Consider the following 14,684-nt stretch of genomic DNA (forward strand, 5'->3'; position numbering starts at 1 on the left):
TGAGCTGAAGAAAATGCATGCAAACCAATGTGCCAAAATGTTGCCCTGCATTACTTTAATTTTTGGTTCTTCATTAATATTTTGAACCTATTTATTCCAATACAGTGCCACTGAAGGTCAGATCCTATACCTAAAACTCTTCGTGTAACACAGGAGCCTTGCAATAGACAGCACACCAGTCTGTTGAAGTTGAAACATTAAATCAATCAATGTCATATGTCTTGAGATACAATTCTAATTCAGTATATAATACACTATATACATACAGTACCCTCCAGAAATATCGGAACGATTAAGCCACAATTTTTATTTTTAATATAAGCAGAAGCAATTGTGATCTACGGTGACCATTACTATGAAGGAAAGATAATCTTTTATTTAACCTCGTTATTTCTATTTTATATATGCTTAGAAGATTTATAATGGTAATACCACGTATTGCATTCCTTTTTCCTATATCATGTTGTTATTAATATTAGGGCCATTACTCCAAAGGAAATTAGTGTAGCATAAAACTTACTTTCTGCACACAATAACTGAATTAACCCTGTGTCCCCATGACATCAGCAAACTCTGTTCTTGTTTTTCGAGGGCGGTTTCCTGATATATATATATATATATATATAAAACATCAAGACTTGCAACATTGCCTAAGATATGATTTATAGTGTTGTGGAAAGAAATCAGTACATAACATGTGATTTGATTTACAGCTTGTGGAAAACCGTTACTACAGATTATCAAAAATCATTCACGTTCTACTGGAAAAAATTACACCTGCATTTAGTCACGATCACATTCTTTTAATTATCCCTATATAAATTATTCAAAAGCAATAAACCGTCGACATACACTTTCCAGCTGAGAAGAGGCCCACCCGCCTCCTCCGTTGGATCCTAAAGTTTCGTTTTCTGCTACTAAGAGCACCCACTTCCCAGAATGCACTACGTAGAACACTAACCTCGAAGAGACCCGGAACAAAAACTTGGACCTCGCTCGTTTAGTCTTGTGGATTTGGCAGTTCCGAGGTAGGGAGCGAAGCGTTACAATTTGGATTTTGGAATTTGCCAGGTAAGCATTTAATCGCAGTTCAGAGCCGTGCTTCCCGTTTGTTTCATACAGTATGTATGGTATCTACACGCTGCGCACCACTTCATGGAAGGCGACAGAAAATAGTTTTGGAAAGCTTTTTCATATTTTCTAAAATGTATGTCCTGTATGTTGTGTACTTAGGGCAAAGTGTACCTTCTAAAGTATGCAGTACATAACATGATTCTTTAGGTACCCTGCGGATTGTTCTACGTAGCGACAATTTCAGCTTGTGTATTGCGGGTGCACTGTGATGACTGTTAGTCATTTTTTTTACTTTATATAATGATAAATGCAGAATGCACTTTAACTAGTTTTTTTTATGAAGCAGACATGATTACGACATACAGTATTACAATAACAAATGACTTTTACATCTCCGGCAGATTTTGGCATTTGTGATGAATTACTTTTTTTTAGCTTTTGCAGCTGTAACCGATGGACAGGCCCTAAAATTGCAAGGAAAAATAGTTGGGGAACCAGCTTGGCTACTGTATTTAATTGTAAGAGATGAGTCAAAGAAAATAAACTCGTTCAGCACTCATGCGCATTCCAAAGAATCATATTTAAATTCAGACAAGGCAAAGTATAACAAAATAAGTATTTAGGCTTCATCAACAGAAGCTCTTTCTCGTTTGGTTCCAGAATGCGCTGTCATGTTCTAGGGACCGCCTGTTTATTGTTTTTCTGACCAGAAGATACAAGGCTTTCTCAAGGATGAGGGTGGGTGGTAGGCATCTTCCTGGGGCTGTCTCATGGAACTACAAGTGAGAAAGAAGACAGTGTTAATGGCATTTTCTTGTGGGAACACTGGTCACTGAGGAGAGGCATGGTCTGTTACCAGGAAGAACTCCATCCCCAACAGGTAGTACCTCAGTTAGGTGACTGCCCAAATGATAGCGAGGGCTTCCTGCTCAATTGCCATGATCCATGTCTCTTGGTTTCAGGAGCTTACATAAGGGCTGTCTTTGGGTTACCGAACGCTGGTTTTGTTTGGGGACTCCATACACCATATTTGGGTTCCGCTTTCTGTCCGGGTTGCTAAAGACCCAATGCTCTCTGCAAAGTGGTCAGTGAACCTTCATTAGTACCCAGCTAACTAGGGTTGAACGATTAATTAACTTTTAAATCGAAATTGCAATTTGAAGCAATGCAAGTAGTAAATTGCAAAGGCTGTGATTTTGGGTATATGTTATGCAGTGTGTCTGACCAATAGGGCTGTCAGATTGAACGTTGTTACTTGAAATTAAGTTGTATTTAGAGTAGTTCAATTGCAAAAGCTGACATTTGATTGTAAAAGAACAATTGCTTATTTTACCTGCACTAGTTTTGACATTTAGTTAGTCCAGACATGCTATGCAAAGCTGCAGTATTTTGAAGATATCTTTTGGCACTTCACTTCCACAATGGTCCTTTTTGTATTTTTGAATGGTTAGTTTGTTTTATCATTAGTAAATCTTACAGTTAGACCCCTTCCAAATTTTTTTTTCTTGTCCTGTTGTCTTTGATCTACAACTCAGGCCTGTCACTGTAGGCAGGCCTCATGGGGTCATGCCTGTTGAATCAGATTGTCAGGGCCATCCATTACGTTTTTTTTTTTTTTTTTTAAATGAAAAAATATGTACATTTTATACTAAAGAGTATTACTTTACGTACTTAGATATACAATAAAATTGGAAATTTTTGACTGATATTTGCACTTCTAGCGAGTATGACTATATCATAACCAATTTGGTTAATCAGCATGGACAGTAGTTCAGCAATACCTTCAGCAGGAAGTTGTGTGTACGTCCAAAGTCACTTATGTGGAATAATTGCAAAGCGTGGTGCATTAATTAAAAAAAATATGATGTAGATAGATAGATACTTTATTAATCCCAAGGGGAAATTCACATACTTCAGCAGTAGCATACTGATAAAGACAATATTAAATTAAAGAGTGGTAACAATGCAGGTATACAGACAATATCTTTGTATAATGTTAACGTTTACCCCCTGGGGTGGAATTGAAGAGTTGCATAGTGAGGGGGAGGAACGATCTCCTCAGTCTGTCAGTGGAGTAGGATGGTGACAGCAGTCTGTCGCTGAAGCTAGAACATCTGCAGCATCTTATTGCAGATGTTGAAGGACGCCAGCCTTCTAAGGAAGTATAGTCGGCTCTGTCCTTTCTTACACAGAGCATCAGTATTGGCAGTCCAGTCCAATTTATCATCCAGCTGCACTCCCAGGTATTTATAGGTCTGCACCCTCTGCACACAGTCACCTCTGATGATCACGGGGTCCATGAGGGGCCTGGGCTTCCAAAAATCCACCACCATCTCCTTGGTTTTGCTGGTGTTCAGGTGTAGGTGGTTTGAGTCGCACTATTTAACAAAGGCCTTGATTAGGTTCCTGTACTCCTCCTCCTGCCCACTCCTGATGCAGCCCATGATAGCAGTGTCATCAGCGAACTTTTGCACGTGGCAGGACTCTGAGTTGTATTGGAAGTCCGATGTATATAGGCTGAACAGGACCGGAGAAAGTACAGTCCCCTGCGGCACTCCTGTGTTGCTGACCACAATGTCAGACCTGCAGTTCCTGAGACGCACATACTGAGGCCTGTCTGTAAGATAGTCCACGATCCATGCTACCAGGTATGAATCTACTCCCATCTCTGTCAGCTTGACCTTAAGGAGCAGAGGTTGGATGGTGTTGAAGGCACTAGAGAAGTCCAGAAACATAATTCTTACAGCACCACTGCCTCTGTCCAAGTGGGAGAGGGATCAGTGTAGCTTGTAGATGATGGCATCCTCCGCTCCCCCCTTCTCCTGGTATGCCCACTGCAGAGGGTCGAGGGCATGGCAGACCTGTGGCCTCAGGTGGTGAAGCAGCAGCCGCTATATATATATATATATATATATATATATATATATATAATAACGCAAAATGCCCCTGCTCTTTAATTACGACTATCGACCTAATATTTCATCAGAAGATCCTTATATTTGTAACAGAATTCAACTATTAAACAGTATGAGTGAAGGCGTTGAATAGAGTCAGACTTAATAACGTGCCAAGTTTGTAGATGATCTGTGAATGGAGAATCCTAACCAAGTTATACCAAGGGAGCGCTAAATGAGTAAGTTTTATTTTGATTTCTTTCTGTGCTTAACTGTGTGCGGGCTCATGTTGTACAGCCGCTGAATTGCTTCTTTTGCGTAATGCATATGTGATGTCTGGCTTGGTGATGAACTATTCTGATGTTCAGTGTCAATAATAGTCTGTAGCACTCAAATTAATATTCTAAAGCCTGTAATGAGTTTACTGGCTGGTTTTATTATTATTTTTGAGACCTCGGCTTAATGCTGTTCTTCAGTTAATTCTGTTGTTTGCCATCTGAGCAAGAGGTCTGCTCCAGTGATGTGAGCTTGTCTTCTGCTCAAAGTAGCACTGATCTCTCATTTCAGCATCTGTGCTGTTCATTTATTTTGAAATTGGTGCATTGTTAAAAAAGTGTAGTAAGATTTACTTTGTTTAAACTTAGAAATTCATACTGATTAATAATAATAATAATTCATTACATTTCTATAGCATTCTTAGTACTCAAAGCGCTATCCACACAGGGAGGAACTGGGAAGTGAACCCACAATCTTCCACAGTCTCCTTACTGCAAAGCAGCAGCACTACCACTGCGCCACCTGTGATTAGTAGTTTTTATAAACCTTTTGCAGTATCATTTCACAACTGATTTACTCTTAAACCTAAGACCTTTAACTGTTGTTTAATGATATAACTTTGTAATTAAAGCAAATGGAAGATAACTACGGTTAGGTCCATAAATATCTGGACAGAGACAACTTTTTTCTAATTTTGGTTCTGTACATTACCACAATGAATTTTAAATGAAACAACTCAGATGCAGTTGAAGTGCAGACTTTCAGCTTTAATTCAGTGGGGTGAACAAAATGATTGCATAAAAATGTGAGGCAACTAAAGAATTTTTTTAAGACAATCCATTTCAGGGGCTCAAAAGTAATTGGACAAATTAAATAACTGGAAATAAAATGTTCATTTCTAATACTTGGTTGAAAACCCTTTGCTGGCAGTGACCGCCTGAAGTCTTGAACTCATGGACATTACCAGATGCTGGGTTTCCTCCTTTTTAATGCTCTGCCAGGCCTTTACTGCAGCTGCTTTCAGTTGCTGTTCGTTTGTGGGCCTTTCTGTCTGAAGTTTAGTCTTCAAGAAGTGAAATGCATGCTCAATTGGGTTAAGATAAGGTGACTGACTTGGCCATTCAAGAATTTTCCACTTCTTTGTTTTAATAAACTCCTGGGTTGCTTTGGCTGAATGTTTTCAGTCATTGTCCATCTCTATCATGAAACACCACCCAATCAGTTTGATTGCGTTTAGCAGGATTTGAGCAGACAGTATGTCTCTGAACACCTCAGAATTCATTCGGCTGTTTCTGTCCTGTGTCACATCATCAATAAACACTAGTGTCCCAGTGCCACTGGCAGCCATGCACGCCCAAGCCATCACACTGCCTCTACCGTGTTTTACAGATGATGTGGTATGCTTTAGATAATGAGCTGTTCCACGCCTTCTCCATATTTTTTTCTTGCCATCATTCTGGTAGAGGTTGATCTTGGTTTCATTTGTCCAAAGAATGTTTTTCCAGAACTGTGCTGGCTTTTTTAAATGTTCTTTAGCAAAGTCCAATCTAGCCTTTCTATTCTTTAGGCTTATGAGTGGCTTGCAACTTGCAGTGCACCCTCTGTATTTACTTTCATGCAGTCTTCTCTTTATGGTAGACTTGGATATCGATACGCCTACCCCCTGGACAGTGTTGTTCACTTGGTTGGCTGTTGTGAAGGGGTTTCTCTTCACCATGGAAATGATTCTGTGATCATCCAGCACTGTTGTCTTCCGTGGACGTCCAGGTCTTTTTGCGTTGCCGAGTTCATCAGTGCTTGCTTTCTTTCTCAGGATGTACCAAACTGTAGATTTTGCCACTTGTAATATTGTAGCAATTTCTCGGATGGGTTTTTTCTGTTTTTGCAGCTTAAGGATGGCTTCTTTCACCTGCATGGAGAGCTCCTTTGACCGCATGTTGTCTGTTCACAGCAAAATCTTCCACATGCAAGCACCACACCTCAAATCAACTCCAGGCCTTTTATCTGCTTAATTGATAATGACATAACGACGGACTTGCCCACACCTGCCCATGAAATAGCCTTTGAGTCAATTGTCCAATTACTTTTGAGCCCCTGAAATGAAGGGATTGTATTAAAAAATGCTTTAGTTGCCTCACATTTTTATGCAATCGTTTTGTTCACTCCACTGAATTAAAGCTGAAAGTCTGCACTTCAACTGCATCTGAGTTGTTTCATTTAAAATTCATTGTGGTAATGTACAGAACAAACATTAGAAAAAAGTTGTCTCTGTCCAAATATTTATGGACCTAACTGTATGCTTGGGATTTTGATTGCTCTTATTTTTGAACAACAGTTGCCTAAATACTGATAGTTTTTGAGTTGGTTTTAGTCTTGGTCTTGCTCTAGCTGCCGCTGCAGCCATTACTATTATAGAAAAGTATAACCAAGCATACATGTAATGCTCAGTATCGTTAACCTAAGTTTGAATATATTAGAATATTTACTTATTTTTAATTTGAATATTTGAACCATATTTTTAGGACTGGTTAATTTGATAGCCCTTTTGCACAATTTTAACTTTGCTGAGCGAACTGGCTCGTAAATTCCTGTGCAAACCAGCTACAAGTTCATTTATATTTTATTTTTGTTATTATATTTAGTGATCACTTTTTTGATACATTTTTCTGTGGTTTGTCATTTTATAAGCCAAATGCTCAATATTAGTAAATAATATTCTGTTGATAACAGATTGTGAAATATTTATTTTCCTGAGCTACAAGTAATAGCTTAATGATAATTGTTCTGTGTTCATTATTCTATGCCAACTAAAAATGTAATAAAAATGTCATCCTTGCAGTAGAATATAAAGTGGTTAATATTTTTATGGTATCTGTTGTGGTAATGCTTCAAATGTATGTATGTTTTAAATGTATTACACAGTGAATATTGAATGAAGCTTGACTTTAAAAAAATTATATCACAAATCAAATCGCAGTTGCATGATCTGTCAGAAAAATTGCAGTTAGTATGTTTTCCCCAAATTGTTCAGCCCTATTGCTTACCCCAGGAAGTCTTGCACTTTCCTTTTGGTTCATGGGTGGGGCCAGGCCTGTATGGCTGCAGCTTTGGAGCACTGTGGCTTGAGGTGTTCTACACCCACCACATTGCCTACATTTTTAGCCTTGGTCTACCTGAAGTAACAGTTTTTGGTAGTAATACATGAATTAGTCAGCTTTAGACTGAAATTGGCTCAGTTTTTGGTTTTTATTGTGACATTTAAAAATCAACATGTAATTGGATGTTTGGGCTGCCAATTTTGTAACATAGAATATGTTAAGCTGGTGGCATGGTAGTACCAAATGCAGTAAGTGGAAACTACTGAAGATAACTGTCATTTGGAAGCATTTTAAAGTATCTGGAAGTTAACAGGATTGCTTTCTGTAATGTTTGCAATGAAAAAGTTAGTCATGGTGTATTTAAAGCAAAGTCATTTGGCATGATTAATTTGATTAGACATTTGTGGGTGGGTATATCACTATGTGGAGCATGCCGACTTTCAACATTGTAGTGAAAACAATAAAAATGGTAAGGAACCAAAATCTGTCTCATCCATAAGTAATAGCTGTATTTAAAAAGAAGCAGAAATACAGTATGACTGGGACAGTGAAAAATCAAAGTGAATTACTAAGAAAATAATGGAGTTTATCATTTCAGATAGCTAAGCATTTTCTCACAACCAATGCTCGCTACCAACCTGTATTTAGGAAATAAAATGATCCTTCCTTTAAATGAGCATTCATTTTCCCTAGGTTCAAATAACATCTCTCCATCCTACCCACCTCAACCCTCTCTCTAAAATAGTTTCCATGTATCACTGCACTTTTGGGCTTTCAATTGCAGGACACATAAACTGACTCTCACTAGGCCAGTTTGAAGTAGTCTGTCATCTTGACATACACTAAACGCAAGTAGAAGTAATGCTTAGGATGGGCAAAGAGTGAATATATGCTATGAGTGACTTGTTTGTCAAGGGTTGTGTGCTGTTATGATGTTGTAGCTATGCTTTGAAAGACGTGAACAGAAAGGTAAGTTAATGAGAAAACTTTTATTCAGTTATCTGCAGCTTTAAAGATGGATTGTTATAACTGCTCTTGGAATTTAGGAGTGTATCTCTGAGAGTGTGATGTATTATGGGAAGCAGGGAAACCAAGTGATTTTTTTTTTTTTTTTTTTGCTTCTGAACAGTACTAAATACAAGTGGCACCAAAATGAATGAAGGGCAGCATGCAAGTATGTGTGTACTCATGGCAGTTTAAAGTACTTTTTCAGATGCCATGGAGTTAAAAAAAAAAAAAAAAAAAAGACTTAATATTTTGTATATTTTTTGTATATTTCTGGACACGTATTATAAGGTATTTTTGTGTGATACATGTAATTCTATTTTTATATAAATTATACTTGTAAATGTCTACAACACCCTGGACTTTGAGTTGTATAAAAATGTAATTGAACTCCATGGAATTCTGATGTTTAAGGCTTGCATGAATTGTTCATGGGCCGATTTCACACTAAAACTACCAGTGATTGGAAGCAGCCTCAAAAAATCTTGATCAGTGCATCTCTACTTTTTGGGGTTGATCAACAGCCCCTGTTTTGGATGGTGTGCAGGACAGCCAAGACATGCCGCTTGCGGTTCTTCCAGGTACTGGAATAGATGACTACGTCATTCAGGTCCTAGGTATGACATTAACCTCCTTAGAATTGCATTTTATTCCAAAAAAATCATAAAAAGGTTTGCATTTTTTTTGGCATGAAAATTACATTTTTATTAAATCTCAAAAGTATAATAATGATACAAATAATGTTTAAGATGAATAAAAATAATCTGAACAATAATAACAAAAGTGATAATAACAGTAATAATAATACTGCTAATGGTGCCAAAACAGTATATAATCTCAAAATGAGTCCTTTTTGTGGTAAATCTTAAAGCACGGTGAAAGACACAATCCAACGTCACAGTCGGGACAATAATAGTGTGTTTCTTTTCGGATTTTCTTTCCAGATTTATCAAATGACAAAATATCTTTTTGTAATGGACCACAGCACAAGGCTTTGTAACCTGCTTGCTGCCTTTTCCCTGTACAGTGACTGTAGTTGCATTATGTACAGTACTAAGAAGAAAACATCTTGTCTTTCCATTTCAGTGAAAGCACTTTACCCTTTTGCCATGCTACTAGCTCACCTTGCTGTAATTTAGCTCTTCCAAAGTCTTCAGGCATGCCATGACGTCTGGGACGCACTGTTTCATATGTGTCTGTCTTTCTTTGCAGTAAAATGACAAATAGTGCTGGCGAAGTATAAAAATCATTCATGGTTACACCGTAACCTTGATCCAGCAGAGCATCTATCAAAGCACCGATGACGTAGCAATGCCGTACTGATTATATTTCTGATCAAACACTGTTCCTTACCTTGTGTACAGAGCTGAATTCCAAATGTTTCCCATTTTAGATTCGCAAAGTTCACATAACTTTATGCCAAATCTTCCTCTTTTTGATGTGATGTACTGTATCCATGACAGTCTGCCCTTATAAGCCATGAGACTTTCATCGATGCTGACATCACGGTCCGGAATGTGAACATGCCAAAATTTTGCTACAATGGCCTGGTATATCTCCCAAATTTTCTTCTGTTTGGCTGCTAGATGGGTTTTTTCATCAAAGTCTTCATTGTTCGTAAAGTGCAGATATTTCATAATTATTGAAAACCTACACTCTGACATAATTTCACCAAAGAACGGCAGCACTTTTACAACCTGAGTGATTCTTGGTTCTAACGCTTATGCAAGATGCATCTGTACAGTTATCTGAGTGACACTTGGGAGTAATGCTTTTAGCACTGTTTTACTTGCCCGAGCATCGCTTGTGTCTAATGCTAAAGAGGTTAAACTGCATTCTCCCTGGAAACAGTCCTTAAACGTGCAGGACTCCTTTCTGCTGTCCGCGGGAGTAGTTCTGCTGCGAAGGCTGCTCGCATTATGAAGGGGATGGGAGAAAGCCCTCAGGAGCCTCACTCCTGGAAGAGTCAAAACCGCCGGAGAGCCAATGGGGTCAGTCCTGTTGGGGTTTGGAACTGGTGTGGTGCTGAGATGTTGCCTGCTGCACAGCAACACTTGAGTCTCAACCTGAGGCGGCCCATCTGGGTAGGTGCGTGGAACGTTTTTGTCTCATTGCCATGATGATCATTTTCATTTGCTGTTGGAGGATCTTCCTAAACTCTGCATTTCAGTGGTGGCACTCTCTGAGGTGTGCAGACTTGGGACTGGCCAGATCTCTGTAGGTGGGTACACCTTTTGTTGGTATGGGCGTTCTGATGGCTGTCATACTCCTGGGAGTAGCTGTTGCTGTAGCGGATCAGCTCCTTTCGAAAGTGTTCGATGTCACTCCTTTAAACAAGCATATTATGAGATTCAGATTAAGGAACTCTCTTTGTGCCTTGTCTGTTGTCTCGGCGTATGCTTTGACCACGGCAAGGAATGTCTTGGTGAGGTAGACATTTTATTCACACCTTTGCTCGGTGGTTGATGAGTGCCTGCGAGGCGACACTCCTCTGGTCATAGGTGATTTCAGTACAACCATTGGCATGGACGGACTGGCTATGAGGATTGTGTCCGTCTCCATGGGTTTGGCAACCATGGTGAAAGTGGTTCCATGTTCCTTGACTTTGCAAATGGTCAGGCGCTGCAGATCGCTGAGTTCTGGTTCCAGCACCCTTAGCCGCATTGTTGGACTTAGTACTCCAGTACTATTGGTGTGGTGAGGGAGATTGATCACATTCGCATGGGTAGACACTGGAGGCTCTTACAAAACTGCAGGGTCTGCAGAAATGCCCAGTTTGTGAATTCTGACCACAGACTTGTTGCTACTCTGAAGAATTCAGCTTGGGTCCAGTAAATTACTACCTACTAGGAGAATGAGACTGGACCTGGCCAGACTGTAAGAGTTTGCACACAGTTTGTTTGAGGAACTTGCAGACTTGGGTACGATCCTAAAGTGATGTGGGAGACATTTGCGACAAAACCCTGAAGGGTTGTGTTGGTGTTACCAGTGTGCCCAAAAAGAGATGTTTCATCTCGCTGGACATGCTGGGTGTCCGGAGGAGTCGCAGCGCATGCCATGATGGCAACTTTGATCTGTACTAGGAACTGAGAGGGACGGCTGTGAAGGCTCTGAGGACAGATAAGGAGGCATTTGTTAGAGGAATCTGTGAGCATGTGACACACCATCTATGGTCTAGTGACCCACATCTGCTTACAGAGGAATGGAAACATTACGCACATCGAAGTCTGTTCCTCGGAGAGTCATAGTCAGGGCAGCTGATGAAATGGTCCTTACTGGGCTGGCTACTTGGAGCAGCTGTTTAAAGCTGATCCTTCAGCTAGGACATTGGATATCTCTGGGTTCCACAGTTCTTTAGGCTGATCCTCCAATTAGCTGTGAACCACCCAGTCTCGCTGAGATTGCATAGGTGGCGAACCATCTGAGGGTAGAGAAGGCTGCAAGTATCTGGGGTGAACTTCTCAAGGCTGGTGGTAAGGCTGTCCTCCTGGCATTACAAGCAATCTTTGCTTCCCTTTAGGAAATGGGCATCGTCCCAACTGACTGGAAAATGGGACTTGTCATCCCTATCAGGAAAGGGAAGGGTGATTGCCTGGATTGCAGCAACTACAGGGTGTAACACTGCTCTCGGTGCTGTGTAAGGTCCTTGCTAGGGTCTTCCTCAATAGGATCCATGATCATTTGCTCACCTACCAGCGACTGGAACAGTTTGTTTTTATGTCAACGAAGTCTACCATCAACTGCTCCTGGCATTGAGGGTTCTCATGGAGTGCAAGCACGAATATAGGCAGCGTCTCATTGCATCCTTTGTTGATATTTCGTAAATCATTCAACTCAGTTTATTGTGCTGTCCTGTGGGACATCCTGAGACTTCGCAGGATCCCCGCAAGGTTGCTGAATATCATGGCCGGCCTGTACACTGGTACTGTGAGTGGTGTGCAGAGTGGAGGCAGAACATCTGTGTTCTTTTCACAGTTGATTCTGGGGTTAATTAGGTGTGTCTTCTTGCTCGTACTCTGTTCAGTGCTGTCATGGACTGGATGTTGGGCAGGGTTGTGGGGTCCAGCGGCCGTGGGACATCTGTTGGTGAAGAAAGATTCACTGATCTTGACCTTGATGATGATGCTTTGATCTTCACAGGGTCAATGGAGGCTCTGATCGGGACTCTCGAGAGACCGAGTGAGAAGTATGAGTGTTTGGGCTTGTGAGTGTCCTTGATAAAAACCAAGATCCAGGCCTTTAATGACCTCTTGGGCACGGCTATCAGCAGTGTGTCTGTCTGAGAGTGTCAACCTTGTCAAGACGTTTACTTACCTGGGCAGCAACATTCGCCTCTCTGGTGACTTTTCCTATGAAGTCAGTAGACAGGGATAATATTGGGCTCATGAGGTCACTGGAAAAAGGTGTGGGACGCTTCCAGTATCTTTGCATAAGGACAATGGTCCAGGGGCCTCATGTATAATGGAGTCCATAGAATTCACACTAAAACATGGCGCAAGCACAAAACATAAATGTGCGTACGCGCAAAAAATCCATATTCATAAAGAAAGACGTTCAAAAACGTTGGCGCGATACACATGCAGAACAGGTTAGAGATTATGAAAGCAGTGGAATTTGAAAGTATCAAAAAAAAAAAATAAGAGTAAATATCGCAGTAGCGCAAACAAATGGAAATTATTACTCAAAAAGGGAAAATAATCACCATGGACCAAGTGTAATTGAAAAAAAAGCAGGACAAATCGAGGTCAGAAATAAAAGACAAAGAGTAGAAAACAAAGTAAAACGTCATAAAGAGGTTAAAAAAACAAGGGGGCCAAACACATGCAGAGCAGGTTAGAGATACAGTAATCCCTCACCTATCGCGGGGGTTACGTTCCAGAGCCCCCCGCGATAGGTGAAAATCCGCAAAGTAGCGACCTATATTTATTAAGGCTTTATAAACCGTTCCCACACTCTTATAAACCTTTCTCACTCTCTTCTTAACCTTTCCCACGCTCTTATAAACACTTCCTATGCTCTTAAACACTTTCTGCATTCTTAAACACCTCAGACCAACACTGCACACTGCACGCAGCGATCAGACGTCAATGTGTCTGCACTCGCTTTGTGAAGGGGGGCAGCTGAACTCTCAGCCGAGCAGAAGTGGACTTTGTGCTGCTTCTGCCAAAATGCCTGCTTGTTGCTCTGCGCGTTCGGAAGGAGGAGAAGGAGTGTGTGTGTGTGTGGGTGTGGGTGTGTGTGTGTGTGTGAGGGCTGAACGCACGTTCGCCCAAACCCCCCCTCCCCGGAGGCGCAGTCCACTTCGCATTGTCAAGGGGGTGGGGAGCTGAATGAACGCTAAAGAGAAGTGGACTTTGTGCTGGCTTTGTGCTGCTTGTCCCTCTGCGTGTCAATAATTTAAAAGCCTGTACAATCAGGCTTTTAGGTGTACATCACCTATTTTCCTGTCTCACTGTCTTGTCTTGCGTGAAGTTAAAATGTTTTATAATAGTGAGATGTTACTCATATCCTTAGCCTGACATCCACATATCATATGTGTTAACAAAGTGTGTTTTATAAGTTTACATGTGTTTAAAGCATGTGGGATGGATATTTTAAGGCTTAAACTATAAAAATGTTTATTTATATGGTCTTTCTATATCGCGGATTTTCTCCTGTTGCTGATGGGTCTGGAACATAACTTCGGCGATAGGCGGGCAATCGTTTGCATTTAAAAACCCGCAAAGTCGTGAATTCGCGAAAAGTGAACCGCGAAGTAGCGAGGGAATACTGTAATGAAAACAGTGGAATTCAAATGACTCAGAAAAAAAAAAAAACGTAAGTGTGATACACATGCAGAGCAAGATACAGAATATGAAAGCAGAAAAAGTAAAGATCGCATTAGCGCAAACAAAGAGAAATTATTACTCGAGAAATAATGGAAAGGCGAATTGAGATCAAATATATGGACATATATGTCAGAAGTATGTAAATATTGTAAGTCTTTGAAGTTTAAGTCAGACACTTGTAGATCGTCTAATTCGTGGTGCCATCAGGGAAAAGTAGTGTTTATACACAATGAGGAGGCGTATCCAAGAGAATTAAAAGATTTGATGTTTGGGGAAAGTGAAATCCACAAACACTACAAGCAAAATATCGGAGTCTACAATAATCCTTTCGCATTCGCATCATTCAATGCTAAAAACATAGATTTACACAAGAATGGACCATATGCTATGAGAATCTGTGGCCCAGCAACAATTAAAGTAACGACAAGTTAAATTTCAAATTAACCACAATTCCGTCAGATTTATGATCACGGAGGAGCGATGCAACATAGAATGGAAAGAGTTAAATG

The 14,684-nt window shown here is 40.3% G+C and overlaps 1 protein-coding gene across 4 annotated transcripts in view; it reads left to right on the forward strand.

Moving 5' to 3' along the window:
* The first annotated feature begins 939 nt into the window (after positions 1-939).
* dis3l2 (DIS3 like 3'-5' exoribonuclease 2) overlaps positions 940-14,684 on the forward strand; it is a 612,176-nt gene continuing 598,431 nt past the window's right edge. For 2 of the 4 annotated variants that reach the window (XM_051922220.1, XM_051922222.1), the window contains exon 1: positions 943-1,071. The gene's annotated coding sequence lies outside the window, so the exon portion shown is untranslated. Of the gene's footprint in view, positions 1,072-14,684 lie in introns of all 4 variants that reach the window. The other 2 variants (XM_051922221.1, XM_051922223.1) reach the window with 2 other exon arrangements.

The sequence above is a fragment of the Erpetoichthys calabaricus genome, chromosome 2 (genome assembly GCF_900747795.2).
Source record: "Erpetoichthys calabaricus chromosome 2, fErpCal1.3, whole genome shotgun sequence".
In the NCBI taxonomy this organism is placed as follows: Eukaryota; Metazoa; Chordata; class Cladistia; order Polypteriformes; family Polypteridae; genus Erpetoichthys; species Erpetoichthys calabaricus.